Source organism: Lathyrus oleraceus, chromosome 7 (genome assembly GCF_024323335.1).
Source record: "Lathyrus oleraceus cultivar Zhongwan6 chromosome 7, CAAS_Psat_ZW6_1.0, whole genome shotgun sequence".
In the NCBI taxonomy this organism is placed as follows: Eukaryota; Viridiplantae; Streptophyta; class Magnoliopsida; order Fabales; family Fabaceae; genus Lathyrus; species Lathyrus oleraceus.
This window is the reverse complement of record NC_066585.1, coordinates 104,107,543-104,124,259: the sequence shown is the minus strand read 5'-3', so window position 1 is coordinate 104,124,259 and position 16,717 is coordinate 104,107,543.

Sequence of the window (16,717 nt, the reverse complement as noted above, 5' to 3'; positions counted from 1 at the left end):
GCAACAAAATCGCTCATTCTGAAAAATGCTAGAAATTATTCAGAGCCAGAACCTTACATTAACACTAATCATTCATGGGAGGAGGATTCATCATCTCAACTTGAAGAATCCTTTACTCAATTAATAAATATGACTCAACTCAATTTCGAGAAAATCAACAGGCTTTAAGAGATCATGCGAAGTAACATAGAGACTGTGCGAAGTAACATGGAAACATCCTTCAAGAACTTAGCTATGAAACTTGGTCTAGTATCTATCCAGTTAGCGTTACAACTAAGCTCTAGTGGGGAGTTCGATGGGAAAATTTTAGATAGTCCCAATGATAAGGAAATTGAAAGAGAATTCTAAAAGGAATGTAAGGTCGTCGATAAAGGAGTAATTGAAAAAGAGAAATAAGAAGAAAAATGCACACCATCTGATAAAGAAATACAAGCCGTAATAGAAGGAGCGAAGGTGAAAATTATATGTGGGAAAAGACCAAGAATGCAATATGAAGATTATATAGTTTTGGATGAAGCTCTAAATTCAATAATTCATTTAGATGTAGATGTCTAACTACAAGATCTTCAACAAAAGAATAGTCCTACATCTAGCAACAAGGCTGATAAAAGAGGAGAAATAGATGAAGTATTAAAAGAGATTAATGCCTTGTTCAATACTATCAAGATGAATAGAATATGGAAGAAAAACCTTCAATTCTGAAAGTGATGGATTCCTACCAAACAAAAGGAAGAAAAAGGGTGATGTATTTTTCTTGTCATATATGCCGCCCTAACACAAAAAACAAAAGTTCAACCTTAGGACCTTAAAGAAGCGTTGAATGGGAGGTAACCCATCACATTTTTTTAGCAATTTTTGTTTTTCGGAATTTACTTTAGTTATATTCAAGACCATCCTAAAGAGAAACTATCTACTCAAGAATAACCATGTCATGAAGATCTACATTGTTCTTAATAAAATTTATTTGTAGCTGTTTCTTTTTTCAGATTTGCAATTTCTAACTTTAGCATTGAACACATGATCCAAGAAAAAAAAAGGGACTTGATCATAATGAAAGCAACTGATGACTTGAAGGCAAAGGAAGAGTAAAGAATCAAAGGACTTGTACTCAACCTTCAAATACCTCATCTAGTAAGTTTTGAGCCTAAATAATTTCCAGTGTTCACTTTTCTTTCTTTTGAGTGTAGCCATGCAATTTTATTTTATTTAGTTTGATCTATTTCCGATTAAGTTCTCTAAGTGTAATTTGACATATACTGGGGCAATTTTTTGCTTAAAACTTTGAGCCTTTATAGCCACCCTGTAGTAATAGGAATATCCTTTTGCTAGCCACTTTGAACGTAAGCCTTTCTTTCGGAGACGTAGCCTAAAACTCTTAGCCATATGACTTAAAAGATTCTTTCTTTCCACCGTCTCTTTGGAGTTAGGTAGAATTTTAGTTCTTAAATTTGTAGGAAAAAGATTAAGTTTAGGGTTACTCTTAGAAGTGGGCAAAGTTCTAAGTTTAGGGTTAGGGTACTAGATAAAACAGACAAAATTTTAAAACAATTGAGAAAACAAGAAGTAAAAAAAGTCACTTCTTCAAAAAAAAGAAAAGAGAAAGAACAAAAAAGAACGACCAAATCTCTAGTACTGAAAAGAAGGAACAAAGGGGTATGAGAATAGAAGGAGAACTAGACACCTAATTCTAAAGGTTTAAACCTACTTTTCTAAAAATATCCTACTCAAACATAAGTCAAGTTACAATCAGAAAAGACCTTTGATGTGAGTGTTATGATTTCTATGATGAACTATTTTAGAACATGATCAAGCTAAGTATAATTTATTTTGCATGTTGGTTGAGAGATGATCCTTATCCACTGAGTGACTTAAAGTGAGTTGATAGATAGGTTGAGTACTCGTCAATGTTTGAGGATGTTTCCCAAATTTTCTAGATGGAAGTTTGAAGCTGGAACAATAGTTAGGTAAAGAAAATATATGGTGATATTCATTTGTTATTATACGACTTGTGTCTGTTGAAATGTGCAGTTACAAGTGAGTTGTTTGAGGTCAAGCAAGGATTCAAGTTTGGGGTTGTGATGACAGTTCATCATCACATATAATTAGGTGAAGAATCAGTGAAAAACAACTGAAAGATGATCCAAAAGGAAGAAGAAAGACTCGAGAAGGAGTAAAAAATAGCCAAGTATGGAAGAATGGGACTTAGTGAAAATTGAAAAGGATTTTTTTTCAACACAGCTACTGGAATAATCGTGTGCACCATCACACGGCATAACGTGCGCGATAGAGATGTATGAATTACGTCACGTGCAATGCATCGATAATGCGTGTGATGGGAACTTCTCTAGGACTTTTCTGACGCGTTCTGACCCGTCCTAATCTCTTTTTAAAGGGATATTCAGCAATTTGACAAGGGTAACGAATTTTGGAGACTGAAGCACGATTTGGAGATCACAAGTGGTGATTTTTAGAGCATTTGAAGCCATTGGAGGTCATCTCTTCAAGGGGCTTGTTATGTTATTTTCATCTATCAACTGTGGTATGATTTTATGAATAATGAGTAGCTAAGCTCCTTTAGCTTAGGTTGTGTTATGATGAACCTTATTTAATCTTGCTAGAATTATATGATGGTTTGGCTCGGTACGAATCCTTTGAATTATAATCTTACCCAATTGTTTCTTAATGTTAATTCTTTTTATTTGAGATACTTTGTTAATCTGATATTGGATACATGAGGATTATTGACCCTTGGCCTATGTGTTTGACCTAGGGCAACTTTCTACTTATGTTGGTTGAATAGGGATGTGAGACCCCGAGTAGTGGCATAGGGAATTAACATTATGTACATCACCTAATCATGCTTACGTTGGTGGACTAGGAATACAAAGCTTTAAGTAGTGATTGATTAGTTATTTTGTGATGGATTGGTTATAACAGTTTTGATAATTTGCCATGAGATTATAAGGATAAGATCATTCATACAAGGCATCATACATCAACAAGCAAGGATAAGGGGATTCAAAACACAACCTAACTGTCTTAATATTTCTGTTTTAAATTCATAGTTTTTTTTCATTATGAAACATAACCCCCCCCCCCCCCCATCACACACACACACACACACACACACACACACAATTTACTATTTTTCTTTACACTTCGCAATTGTTGGCTTGTTCAAACACATCCCCTGTGGATTAGATCTTTTATTACTGAGAAACTATCAGTACACTTGCCGAGAAGTCATCAATTTCCTCCTAACAAGCACTTGTTTAACGCCAATATCTTGATAGTGATCGGTGTCACATGACACTAATTACCTTGTAACTTACTGTTAGCTGAGATTTCGACGCCAAGGTTGGATTAAGCATGATGGGCAAAATAAATATTGTTTGTTTCAACTTCGACATGAAAAAGGTTGTGATGTCGAAAAGGGAGATCTTGTCGAAGAGATCTTTTGTATAGAGGGAAATGTTGGTTTTAAAACTTAGAAATATTTCTGGGTTTAGACCCCAATTTTGACAGAAGGAATGTTGACGTTGCCTTTCGACGAAAGATTTTGAATTTTGAATAAGGATGATAACTGTCTTTGGTCCTTATCCATTTATCTGAGAAGGACGCATGTAAAGCTACATAAAAATGAGGACATGCAAGAAAAACATGTCATTTTTCGGAGGAAAGACCGTTGATCGCGGTTATTTTTGACTTAGTATAAATAAGGGTCTTAATGTATATGATTTCTGTGTGTTCAATCATTGTACAAATACTCACAAATTACTCTAAGTATCTAAGTGTATCTGAGAAACGAGATTGTTAAGAATGTACGTATGAATCGCCATCTTTTCATTTTAATTGAAATTACTGGTAGTTTATCAATTATTCTTTCTCATTGAAATTTACTTTGAAGTTCTTTTATTGCAATTCCTTTACACATTTTGCATTCTACTTTTAAACTTTAAACAACATTCTCAAATCATGAGCATTGTTGAAGTATTCATAGACTTTCAAATATAATTTAACAAGAGCACATGTCCTAGGATTCACTGGTTGATCCTGTAAAGTAAACCATTTTTGGAGACCAGAGATTGTTTACCAATTTTCATGGTAAACAAATTGGCATGCCCGGTAGAACGATGCTATTGTTAAAAACATTTTTTCTTTTAGAAACTTTTTGTATATGTTCTTTATTTTACTATCTCTCTAACTTCGTTGCATGAGATTTAGAAGTGGCAAAATAGCCACAAACAACAAGGAAAGACTAAGGAGAGGATAAGTAAGGAGGATGGTGACAGTAGAGGAGAAGAAAGGATGAGCGAGAGGCTGGATAAATAGAGAAGGCAGAATCAAGTAGTAATGTACCCCTAATATAGGAGAGGAACAGAGAGAAGAAGCCCATCGAAAGGAATCTCTTTTCCTCTCAAAAGGAGAAATCTATAGAGAAGTCCGACCAAGCAGCAGTAGAAGATGATATGCTGATGGATGATTTCATCACAGATTCAGAGCCATCATTGGATATCACGTGTAACATGGTGTCTGTGTTGCCCAAGGAATACAACAAAGTTATGGAGATAGAGGAACCTAAGGATGCAACTGATTTGGAAATGGCCAGGCATAGACCAGTTTGCTACCACGTAATGAATAATGGATGCGTAGAAGAGTAAAATGCATTTTTTAAAAGGCCCAAAGAAGCAATGAAGAACCACTTAAAACCTATGTTTATTAGAGGCAGAGTGGAAAACATCAGAGTGAATAACATCTTAGTGGATGGTGTAGCGGCTGTGAATTTAATGGCACATTACATGTTGAAAAGAATAGGGAAGATGATAATAACACTAAACCCCATAATATGGTTCTTTCGAACTATGAGAGGAAGGTTGGTACTACAATGGGGGTAATTCAAGTGGACCTCACAGTCAACACCATCACAAGGCCGACTATGTTTATGGTCATAGCGTCAAAAGCCAACTATAATCTGCTTTTGGGTCGAGAACGGATCCATGGTATCGGTGCAGTACCTTTTTCACTACATCAATGAATTTCAATCCGGAGAAACGATGGAATAATGGAGAATATAGAAGCGGACCAAAGTTATTACATGGCAGAAGTCAACCAGGTGGATAAAAGGCATTTCGATAAACACCTGGCACACATTGCACCTTACAATCCTGCAGGGTTCAACTTTACGCCAAATGATAACATGTTCTGATCCCTTTATCTAAACCTAACTCATGGTTTCTAATGGGATAGGGAGGTAGTAGGTGAGGAAGATTTAGGATTCGAAGGAACAGAAGGAATCCAACCAACTGGCTGGGGAACTGAATTTAGTGATGATGTCTGAGTCAAAGACATTGAAAAAGATTTCAGCTTATATAGGCGAAAACAAATTAAAAGAGGCCTTAGAGGCCAAAGTCAAATACATGGTTGTCGAAGACAAAAGGAATGAAGTGCACTTAGAAGGTCCTTGTAAGGACTTCAAGCCAGAACTACCTGATAAGGTTCAAGACGAAGTGCAAGGCCAGATGCTCGATGCCATTTATGATGACGAGCCTTTGGGATTTGAAAATGATCCGTTGGCAAACAACATAAAGATGCTAGCACAAGATCCTTTAGAAGAAATCGACCTGATAGGGGGAAATCAAAAGGCCAACATACATAAGTGCCAACATCAGTCCAGGACTCAAGGTCGAAGTAATCGAGCTGTTGGAGGAGTACAAGGACTGCTTCACTTGGGATTACGATGAGATGTCGGGTCTAATAGGGAACTGGTCGAACTAAAGTTTCCTATAAAGCCTGGGAAGAAGCCAATCAAGCAGGCTCCAAGACGTTTCGCACCTGAAGTTCTATCAAAAATCAAGAAAGAGGTCGAGAGGATTCTCAAGTGAAATTTCATTCGTACGACCAGGTATGTCAAATGGATTGCCAATACTCTACCAGTCATTAACAAAAATGGTACTTTGAGGGTTTGTATTGACTTCAGAGATCTGAATTCTACAACCACAAAGAATGAATATCCAATGCCCGTAGCAGAAATGCTTGGTGATTCCGCCGCATGGCACAAATATCTTAGTATGCTCGATAGGTATTCTGGGTATAACCAGATTTTCATTGCTGACGAAGATGTGCCAAAATTGGTATTTCGATGCCCCGACACCTTAGGCACCTACGAATGGATGGTGATGCCCTTTGGCCTAGAAAATGTTAGGGCAACTTATCAAAGAGAAATGAACTCTATATTTCATGACTTCATTGAAACTTTCATGCAGATTTATATTGATGACATTATGGTTAAGTCTGTTTCAGGAAGAAGTCATATAGACCATCTTCGACAATCATTCGAAAGAATGAGGAAACATGGTTTAAAGATGAATCCTCTTAAATGTGTTTTTTATGCAGGATGGAGATTTTCTAGGTTTTGTGTTCCATAAGAAAGGAATCGAAATTAACCAAAACAAGACCAATGCCATCATGGAACCGAAAGCCCCATCGACGAAGAAGGAATTGCAGTCGTTGCTAGGAAATATCAACTTCCTAAGGAGGTTTATCTCAAACTTAAGTGGCAAGACTCAAGCCTTCTTACCTCTACTTTGACTCAAGAAGGAAGGTTTTGAATGGGGTAAAGCATAAAAAGAGGCTTTCTACAAGATCAAAGACTACCTTGCTCATCCTCCAATTCTGGCGCCTCCTTGTACGAATAGAAGTATGAGATTGTACATATCTGCATCTGATATGACTTTAGGGAGCATGTTGGCTTAAGAGAATGAAAATGGTGTGGAAATAGCCATTTACTACCTTATTAGAGTCGTAAATGATACAGAAACTAGATATAGTATAGTCAAAAAGTTATGTCTATGTCTATATTTATCATGTACAAAATTGAAGCATTATATAAAGCCAGTTTATGTTTCGTCTCACTTAGGTATTAACAAACATATGTTATCGAAACCAATTTTGCCTAATCGAATTGGTAAATGAGCACTGGCCTTAACTGGGTATTCTTTAACTTACATGCCTTTAAAGGCTGTTAAGGGGCAAATGGTAGCAGACTTTATAGTCGACCACTTTGTAATCGAAAACTCCCTAAATTATCTAGAGCTTGAACCCTAGAAATTATACTTTGATAGTTCTAGTCATAAAGATGGAGCGGGGTGAGGGAGTATTGATTATTTCTCCTAACAAAATTCCAACAAAATTCAAGTACAAGGTCGAAGGCCTTTGTTCAAACAATGATGCTGAATATGAGGCTTTAATAGTCGGACTTGAGATATTGTTGGAATTGGGGGCAACTCGAGTCGAATTAATGTGTGACTCAGAGTTAGTTGTAAAACAAATCACAAAGGAGTATAAGTGTGTTAAAGAAAATCTTATAATGTACTTTGTATGAGCCAATAGAATATTATGAAGGTTCGAAATGATAAGCATTCGACACATACCTCAACTTGAGAACCAAGAGGCCAATGATTTGGCCCAAATTTCTTATGGATATAAGATTTCAAAAGAAAAATTGCAAGATGAAATCGAAGTCATAGGAAGAGTTGTGTCAACTATATTATCCCCAACAGATTTGGAAACAACAAAGTCAGGGTATGCTGACGAAGAGAATTTTGAGATACTAGCCATAGACAGTTTGGTAGACTAAGATTGGAGAAACCCAATTATAGAATACTTATTAAATTCAATAACATCTGCTGAACAAAAAATCAGGTACCACGCTTTAAGTTATATTCTTATAGGGAACAAACTATTTAAAAAGACCTTAGAAGGAGTCTTACTCAAATTCCTTAGAGAATCTGAGGCATATTTAGCTCTCTCTAGTGTCCATAATGGGGCATGTGGGGAACATCAGGTAGGCCACAAGATGAAATGGTTGTTGTTTCGACAAGAGATGTATTGGCCTACCATACTTAAGGATTGTATTGAATTCACTAAAGGGTTCTAAGAGTGCTAGCCACATGTATGCATATAACATGTCCCTGCAAGTGAACTACACTCCATTGTGAAACCTTGGCCCTTTAGAGGTTGGGCGTTAGATCTTGTTGGAGAAATTCGACCAGCATCATCTAGGAGTCAAAGATACATTCTAGTGGGTATAGATTATTTCACTAAGTGGATCACCTTTGGTGAATTTTAATCAAGAAGTAGTGATCAAATTCATCCAAAGGCACATCATTTATAGGTTTGGAATCCCAGAAACTATTACAACTTCTCAGGGATCAATTTTCACTGGTCGAAAGGTTCAGGAGTTTGCTAAAGAAATAGGGTTCAAACTATTAACATCTACGCCTTATTATGCTCAGGAAAATGGTCAAGTCGAAGCAACAAATAAGGTAGTTATTGGATTGATTAAGAAACACGTGGGTAAGAAGCCAAGGAATTGGCATAAGACATTGGACCCAATTTTATGGGCATGTCCAACCTCCCTTAAAGAGGATACAAATACTACACCTTTTCGAATGACATATGGTCACGATGTAGTATTACCGGTCTAAATCTATCTTCAATCAACCAGAGTCCAAAGGCAAAATGAGATTCCATCTGAATCCTATTGGAACATGATGTTGGATGAGTTAGTTGACTTAGACGAAGAAAGGTTAAAAGAATTAGAGTTATTAAAGAGGTAGAAAAAGAGAGTAGAGAAATCTTACAATAAAAAGGTTAAACTTAAAACTTTTTCTCCTGAAGACTTAGTTTTGAAAGTAATCCTACCCATGGATCAAAAGGATAAAACATTGGGTAAATGGTCTCCTAAGTGGGAAAGTCCTTTTCAAAATATTCAAGTCTTTTCTAATGGTGCGTACGAGATTGAAGAATTAAATGAAGAACAAAGAGTGCTAAGAGTAAACGGGAAATATTTGAAAAAATATAGGTCCTTGCTTCAGGAAGTAATAATAATGACAGAATAATTCATAATCAGTAATGGAATCCAAAATAAATTCAAAATGAATAATGCCAAGATGGCTAAGTCATTATACAAATGCCACGAAGGGCTTAAAGTCATTACATGAAAAACAAAAATCCTTTGAAGTCAAAGTTCAACAATTACAACGAAACTAAAAGGGAAGAGAAGCCTTCATTTTGTGGTACTTCGACTTTTGAAGTCTCAAGCGCCATTCGTAAACAGATTTGTTTGAAATGAGGCTGTCAATTTCCTTTTCCAGTTTCTGAGCCCTTTCAACATGATGCATTTTAACTTGGATTTCCTTGGCCTATTCATCTTGATCAAGCTTTTGGAGTTCATCCTTGTGCTCCTTGGCCTTGGTAATCTTGGCTTAGAATTATTTTATCTGTTTCTCCCAAGCCTCGATGTTTTTGTCACAAGCTTCGACCTCCTTTTGGTTTTGCTCAAAGCCCTTCTCCAATTATTCAACTTTTATAGTAGATCCAGTGGCGGCTTCCCATTCCGCTGCTTGGGTCTCTGATTTGTTGTAGATTTTTTGTTCGAAGCTTCCCTTATACGATTAAGTTCCACAACAACTTGATCAATCAACAACCCTAGATTCATGATGACATCTGTAAATTCTGGGGAAGCGTTCAAGATGTCAACTTGTTGTAGGAGATCTTTGATCCCAAAGCAAGCAGTATTATCTTTCTCCAAGAGTTGGAACATATCAACGTCGAAGGCCTTTTCTTTGATTTTGAGGAGCAATTCATCATCAGATTTGCTAGTTGATTGGCCATCCAACACTATTGAAGTACTAGGGCTTTTCTCAGTCGAACTACCCCTTGCACTAATAATAGCATTCAGGTATTCCACTGATTTGCTATTTTTCAGTGCTTCGAGCTCTTCTAAAGAGAGGGTAGTAGTGTTTCCAATCGAAGGTGCTATGGTCCTTTTGGGAGCATCAAAAGTTGGTTTAGTATTGGGCATGTCTTTGTTTTGCTCATTCTCTAGTTCATTATCTTGCTCCTCAGCTTCGTCCTCGGCAGGCTCCGTATGAAGGTTGGACATAGAACGATCCTCTTCTTTTTTGTCATCTGGACTATCAGTGCTTAGGTTTGCAATTGTTGGAGAGCCATCTTCAAATATGTCTTCGACGACGTCGTCAGCATTCTGCATCTCCTTATCCACTTTCCCCTCAACATGAGCATTTCCCTATTTTTCATCCCCATGCTCAGAATCCCTAGTATGATCCTTTTTCATTTCTTCAATAGGCTTGTCCATTTCATCTTTAGACTCTTTTGTCGATTATTTGGGAAATGTTGGATGATAAGAGGGAGTGCTGGTGGGGTGATAAGAAGGATCATTAGTGCTTACTAGGATTATTTGTTTGATGTTTGATTGCTTTGTGCCATCTGCGACCCCCTGATAAAAATAAATCAAACATGGATGAGTCGAAATCCAAGAGAAGCAATTAATAACTTGAGAAATTAAGGTAAATATTTTACCTTAGGACCTTCTGCTCTGGGGATAGAATTGTCAATTTCAAGTTGTTCAAGAGTCTTTTTTGTTGGTGGTCCAGGGTCAGTGGAAGGAACCCTTGGAGTAGAAGCTTTCTTCGTTGAGGTTTTGGTAGCCTTTATTTTTGGGTGAGAAAGAGCGTTAGAGGTCTTTATTTTCTTCTTTTCCTTGTTTGGTTTTTTGGTATCCGGTGAGAGATAACCATCTTCTGAATCAGTTACCTGAACTTAGGGTTCCTTTTGCTTTCGTTTTTTAGGCTTTGGCGGTGGTTTTCGACTTGCCTGCAAGAAAAGACGTCTCAAAATAATAAAAAGACATGAAGGCAATGCATAAATAAATAATCATAATAATAACATATGAATTGTAAATTTTTTATTGTTATTTTATTGGTGTTTCCTTCATCTTTCTCTTCGGCAACACCTTTGTTCGTGGAAGTAACTTTCTTGCCAAGTATTTTCATGGCTGAAATAAAACCAAGACGATTATCACAAATAAGAGAAAATTAAGGAATTGAGAAATGAAGTCGAAGAACCTCCCATTGCACACCTTTGTATATTGGAGACTCTATGCGAAAATGTTTTATGCCAATATGAAGATGTTCTTTGAAACTGTCTAGAGTATGCTTAGTCGGAACCAGCCGCTGGGCACGTTTTTGTGATTCTTATCAAAGGATTTTAATAAAATCCCCACAGACGAACCAGTCTAGGAACGGATGGTTAAAAGCCACGCCAAAGTCAACACTGGAAAGTTGAGGAAATTTTGGGGGATGCATATTAAAAGCTACTTCATACCGTTGTTCATGTTTAACGAACGAAGACAATTTTAAATCCTCAATTTTCTTTGAAAATTTCTCTTTTAGAGTAACTGCTGCTTCACAGATGGTTCGACTAAGATCATCAAGTCTATAGGCAATTTCAAAGTACTTTTGGAATGCCTGGATTGTTGGTATAAGCTCTAGAAGCCAGTACTTTTGGTACATGTATCAAATTATTTATTAACAATAAAAGGCTTTTTCTTTATTATGTTTGTTTAATAAAGTCCCTAGAATATCTGGTACGTTTAATGTATCAAGTGTGACTTAATTATGATATCCCATTAAACATAAGGACATTATTCTTAAAGTATCCGTAGTCGAGCTTTGTTGTGAAGTGGGATAACATGAAAGCATTAAGACTATTATTTATATAGACTGATGATCACATCTCATGAATCATGGATAAGGAGTTATCAAGTCTTAAACATAAGTATGAATATTGAGAGTAATATTTATACTGGATTGACCCGCTATGAGAATATTATATAGAATGTTATGCTAAGTGTCATAAGTTATTCTCATGGTGATAATGGTGTATACCACCCTTTGACCTGAAACCACCATGTACCCTAGATGTAGAGTCGAGTGCCTTATTACTGATCAAACATTGTCCGTAACTGGATGACCATAAAGATAGTAGATGGGTACTCCACGAAGCATGCTGAGGGACATGAGTGACCTAGATGGAATTTGCCCATCCTGCGTGACAGGATAAATGTCTACGGGCCCAATATTGAACTGGACAAGGATGACATGGTCTATGTCGTTTGTTCATTATAGACATAAGGAAAAAAGGGTAATTATACACATAAGTATTATCACAAAAGGATTTGTCAGATCACATGACATTTTCGTGTCTTGGATAGCAGTGATGTGTTGCTAGATACCGCTCACTGTTTATTATGTTAAATACATGATTTAATATAATTGCTAATGTTGCGAAAACCTACAGGGTCACACACAAAAGGACAGATACATGAGAGATAGAGTAACTAAGGAACACTGTAAGGTACGGTGCACTTAAGTGAATTGTAGAACATCGTAAGGTACGGCGTACTTAAGTAGAATACGAAATATGGTAAGGTACCACACGCTTAAGTGATTTTGGCATATCATAAGATATGGGCCACATACACTTAAGTGGTCTTTTTAGCTTGCAGCTGTAGCACCTCAAATTTGCACCTCCCATTTGTACATTCATTTCATTTTTAGGTCATTAACATTGCATTAACATTGCATAGTCCATTGCATTACATCAGTCAAAGCTGATCAGGAGAATCCATCTGTGCAAGAGAGCAAGGGTTTTTCCATGAGATGAAGGCCCTATGGTTGTTCTAGAGAGCTTACATGATCCCAGGATCATTTTGAAGCAATTTGGCCAAGTGTTGAAGGTTCAAAGTCCACAGTGCATGACCAAGTCATCTGAGGCCCATAAAAGTCAACTGAAAGTCAACTGAGGGCTAGGAGATGGAGAAATGGTTTGAGACACTTCATTCATGTCCCAAAGAAGGTTATTCAACATGTCAAACATCTACCTTGAAGATTTTGAAGCCAGATCAAAAGTTTCCTAAAATGGCAAATTCTGGACCAACTTCAACTCAACTTTCCAACATCAAAGAAGCTTCAAATGAATTTTTGTCCAACATGAAAGTTGAAGATCTTTCTCTCCCATTTCCAAAAAGTCCAAGATCATGAGAATCTGATGAACGGTTGAGGAGATATGATCAAATCATTACCAAGTGTGCATGGGCAAAATGTTCTATGTATTGATACATACGAGTTTCGTATCGATCCATGCAAGGCAAAATGTTCCATGTATCGATACATACGAGTTTCGTATCGATCCATGCAAGGAAAAATGTTCTATGTATTGATACATACGAGTTTCGTATCGATCCATGCAAGGCAAAATGTTCCATGTATTGATACATACGAGTTTCGTATCGATCCATGCAAGGCAAAATGTTCTATGTATTGATACATATGAGTTTTGTATCGATCCATAATTCTGTTTTGATCATGCATTGGCTACTGTTCACGTCCATATGCTCCATGCACCTCCAATTTTCAAATTTTTGCCATACACCTTATATCACTTAATTTCAACTAAGCATGATTAATTTGGATTAAGGGTGGATTAGCACATCATATATATACTAAATCATAATAGAATTTTGAAGGTTAATCACAATTCACCATTTCAAGATCCAAATTCTCTCTCCCCCTAAAATTTTCTTCCATTCATAATTCAAATTTTCTCTTCATAGCATTGCTTTTTCTTGCCATATTCTTGTTCCTTGGCTTTGATTCTGTGCAGATCAAACATTAGATTGTGAAATTCGAGCAAGAACCAAGTGAAGCAAGCTCATGAACATGGAGATGGAATTTCTGTTTTGAGCTAGATCCAGCACCTTTCAAGCTTCAATCGCTTCATCAAACATCATTTCCAGCATTGAAGAGTGGATTTGGATACTTCAAAGTTGTGGATCATGGCATTTCAAAGGTTCTGCTCTTCAAGAGGTCAAGTTTCGAACCTCTTAATTTTGAAATTCATTGCTATATTCTTGTAGATCTAGGTTTGCTGATAATTCTGGTGAAAGAATCATGTGAATTGGTGCATTATTGAGCTAGATATGCGTGATTCAAGATTGATGCATCAGAATGTTTTCTATCGATTCTCTCTTGATATGTGGAATTAGGCTTAGCTTTTGTTTGATCTTTGATCTCCATGGAAAATGCTACATGTTGATGTAATTGTTTTTGATTTCTGGAAAAATTCTGGAAATGCGTATGAAGCTTTGCTACTGTTCATCTTCTTCCTCATGAAGAAGATGAAGTTCATAGGATTAGCGACGGATTCTGCATATTAGCGTCCATCTCTGGTTATTGCCATGCTGTGCTAGGGTTTTATTTCTATTCGTCCACGTATATGCCTTGTAAGCGCTTCCATTGGTTTAGAATGCCTTGACCGTGCCACACAAGCGCTGACCAGCCAGGTCATTTAATGAAACGGTGCGTTTCATACGCACTGGCGCGCCACATTCAAAAATCAACCGTGTTCGATTCTAGCCTGGCTTATATTTTCAAATGTTCATGCATATTTTTGCCTTCCCTCCAATTTTGTATGCTACATGCTTCATTTGTTTTTTTCATTTTTCATCAACTTGTAAAATGCATAACAAATTGAAAATTGATCCAAAAAATACCTGGTTTTTTGCTAATTGATCCTTGAGATGTCTAGTTTTTAATGATGATGATTTCAAAAATTGTGCACAGATGGATTTTATTTGGTGCTATCATATGTGATCATGTGTCCATTTGTGACCTTGCCTTATTCATCTTGTTGTGAAATGCTTGATTTTAATCCAATGGACTTGAAATTTTACATGCTGATTTTAGACACATTCCTGGATGTTTGAGGCTTGGTTTGAAATTTTTCTCATTCACCATTTCTGTTTTATGCTTGTGTTTGCATGGTGTGACAATTTGTGTCACACATTTGGTTGTTCAACTTGTACCATTTGATTTCCATGCCAAATGATCTTGGATGCTTCTGATTTTTTGTATGATGATCATGTTGGATGTGTTGAATGCTCATGAATGTTTCCAGAATTATTTAAATCATTTCTGTTTTGATTTGGAATTTTCATTCATGATGATCATATATGAGCTTTGATTTTGCCTTTGACTTCTTTTGATCATGAAATGCATTTGATGATTGATTTTGATGTGAGCCTTTTTAGGACTTGTTAATATGTGTTTGAAGTTCCATTGTGTTGAATTTCAGCTCCTGTTTTGAATTTTTTCTTCATCTTTGACCCTAGGCTTTGACCTAGTGGTTTGTTGCTTACATGTGAGCTTTGAATTTCAGGTTCAAGTATACATCTCCATGATTGATGTTGCTCCCTCATTTGAGCTTGATCATTTGTTGTTATTGGCTAACATTTTCTGTTTTGTAGGCTTTGAAAACCATTCACTTGTGCTTGCGGCTCATGTGTTGCCTATTGGGTTGTCTGTCTGATATTGACTGTTGTTGACTATTTTCTGAGTATTGTACTGATTGGTTTAGCTGTTTCCACAGGTACCTAAGTTGATTTAAGTTCATTTGAACTTTGCTTTGCTTGCTTGTGGTTGGCATACCACTGAGGTATAATTTCTTGATCTTTATGTAGTCTGGAAGACCTGTCATGTTACTTTGGCAGGCACCTGTCTGAAGCCCTCCTTAAGAGGTAATGTTTGTGGATGTTTAATTTTGTGCCGAGCAGGTAAAGTCCTCTTAAGAGGCAATTAGCAGATAAAAGGGATGTGCAATCCATCCCCTGCTATTCAGTTGTGTCATTCACTTTACTCACACCATGTGTTGATGCATTGTGAATAAGAACCCCCAAGATCTTGTTGTGTCAGTCATGTGGAGAAGAGTTCCTTCATTCTGAACTCCCACACTTTCTATTTGAGTCAAGCTCTCCCAGGCCAGGGATAAGAGTTGTGAGGCATAACCCTCATCTCCATTTCATCTGCTTCACCCTAACTCTCAATGTTAGGGTTAAGAGCTAACCACACCCCATTCCAGTTGGCTTGTTTGTCGAGGTTGACATGACCCCTTGACTAAAGCCTAGCCTTGTGTGAGCCAATTGTTTGCATATATTGTGTGCTACTTGTGCTTGTGTTTGATGATGTGCTGTTTATGCTAGCTTGCTTCCTGTGCAAGTTAGGATAGAAACCTCAACATAGGGATCTTATGCATGACAACTTCTAGGCTCAAGTCGTAGTCTCCCTAGTAGCTTGTTATATCCCCTTGTCTCTGGTTAAGATAGAAGTTCTTTCCCTGTTCAGGGGAACTACGTCGCCCTGATCCTCATACCAGATGAGGTACGTAGGCAGGAGATGAGCTGATCTCTCCGGGCGCCCTTTTTCTTTTTCAACCCTCTTGTGTGTGTTGGAGTCTGACGTAAGTCCAGCGATTGGCAGTTGGTTTCCTGTGTCTTGTTTGCTGGTTTGGAGTCTGACGTAAGTCCAGCGATTGGCAGTTGGTTTCCTGTGTGTGTTTGTTGGTTCAGAGTCTGATGTAAGTCCAACGATTGGCATTCGGTTTCCATGTTTGCCTGTTTGTGTGGAGTCTGACGTAAGTCCAGCGATTGGCAGTCGGTTTCCTGTTTGTGTTTTGTTTGGCGTGCGTTATCCGAGCTACGAGTGCTCAGATTCTTTCTCTGGTCAGAGAAGATACGTATGCATAGGATGCGACATCCTAGCGAGCATGTTTCCCCTATCCCCGAACTACGTCGACTCTGATGTCTGTGTCTGACAGACTACGTAGGCCCAGGATGCGATATCCTGCCGAGTCCTCTTCTTCCGTCTTTCATCTGTGTTTATTTCCAGCGTGTGTGCAGTGTTTGTGAGCAGTTTTTAGCAACCTTTCTTTTATCCTTTCTGAGCGTGGATCCTGTCGAGTACGACGGATGCGTAGGGGTGCTAATACCTTCCCTTCGCATAACCGACTCCCGATCCCA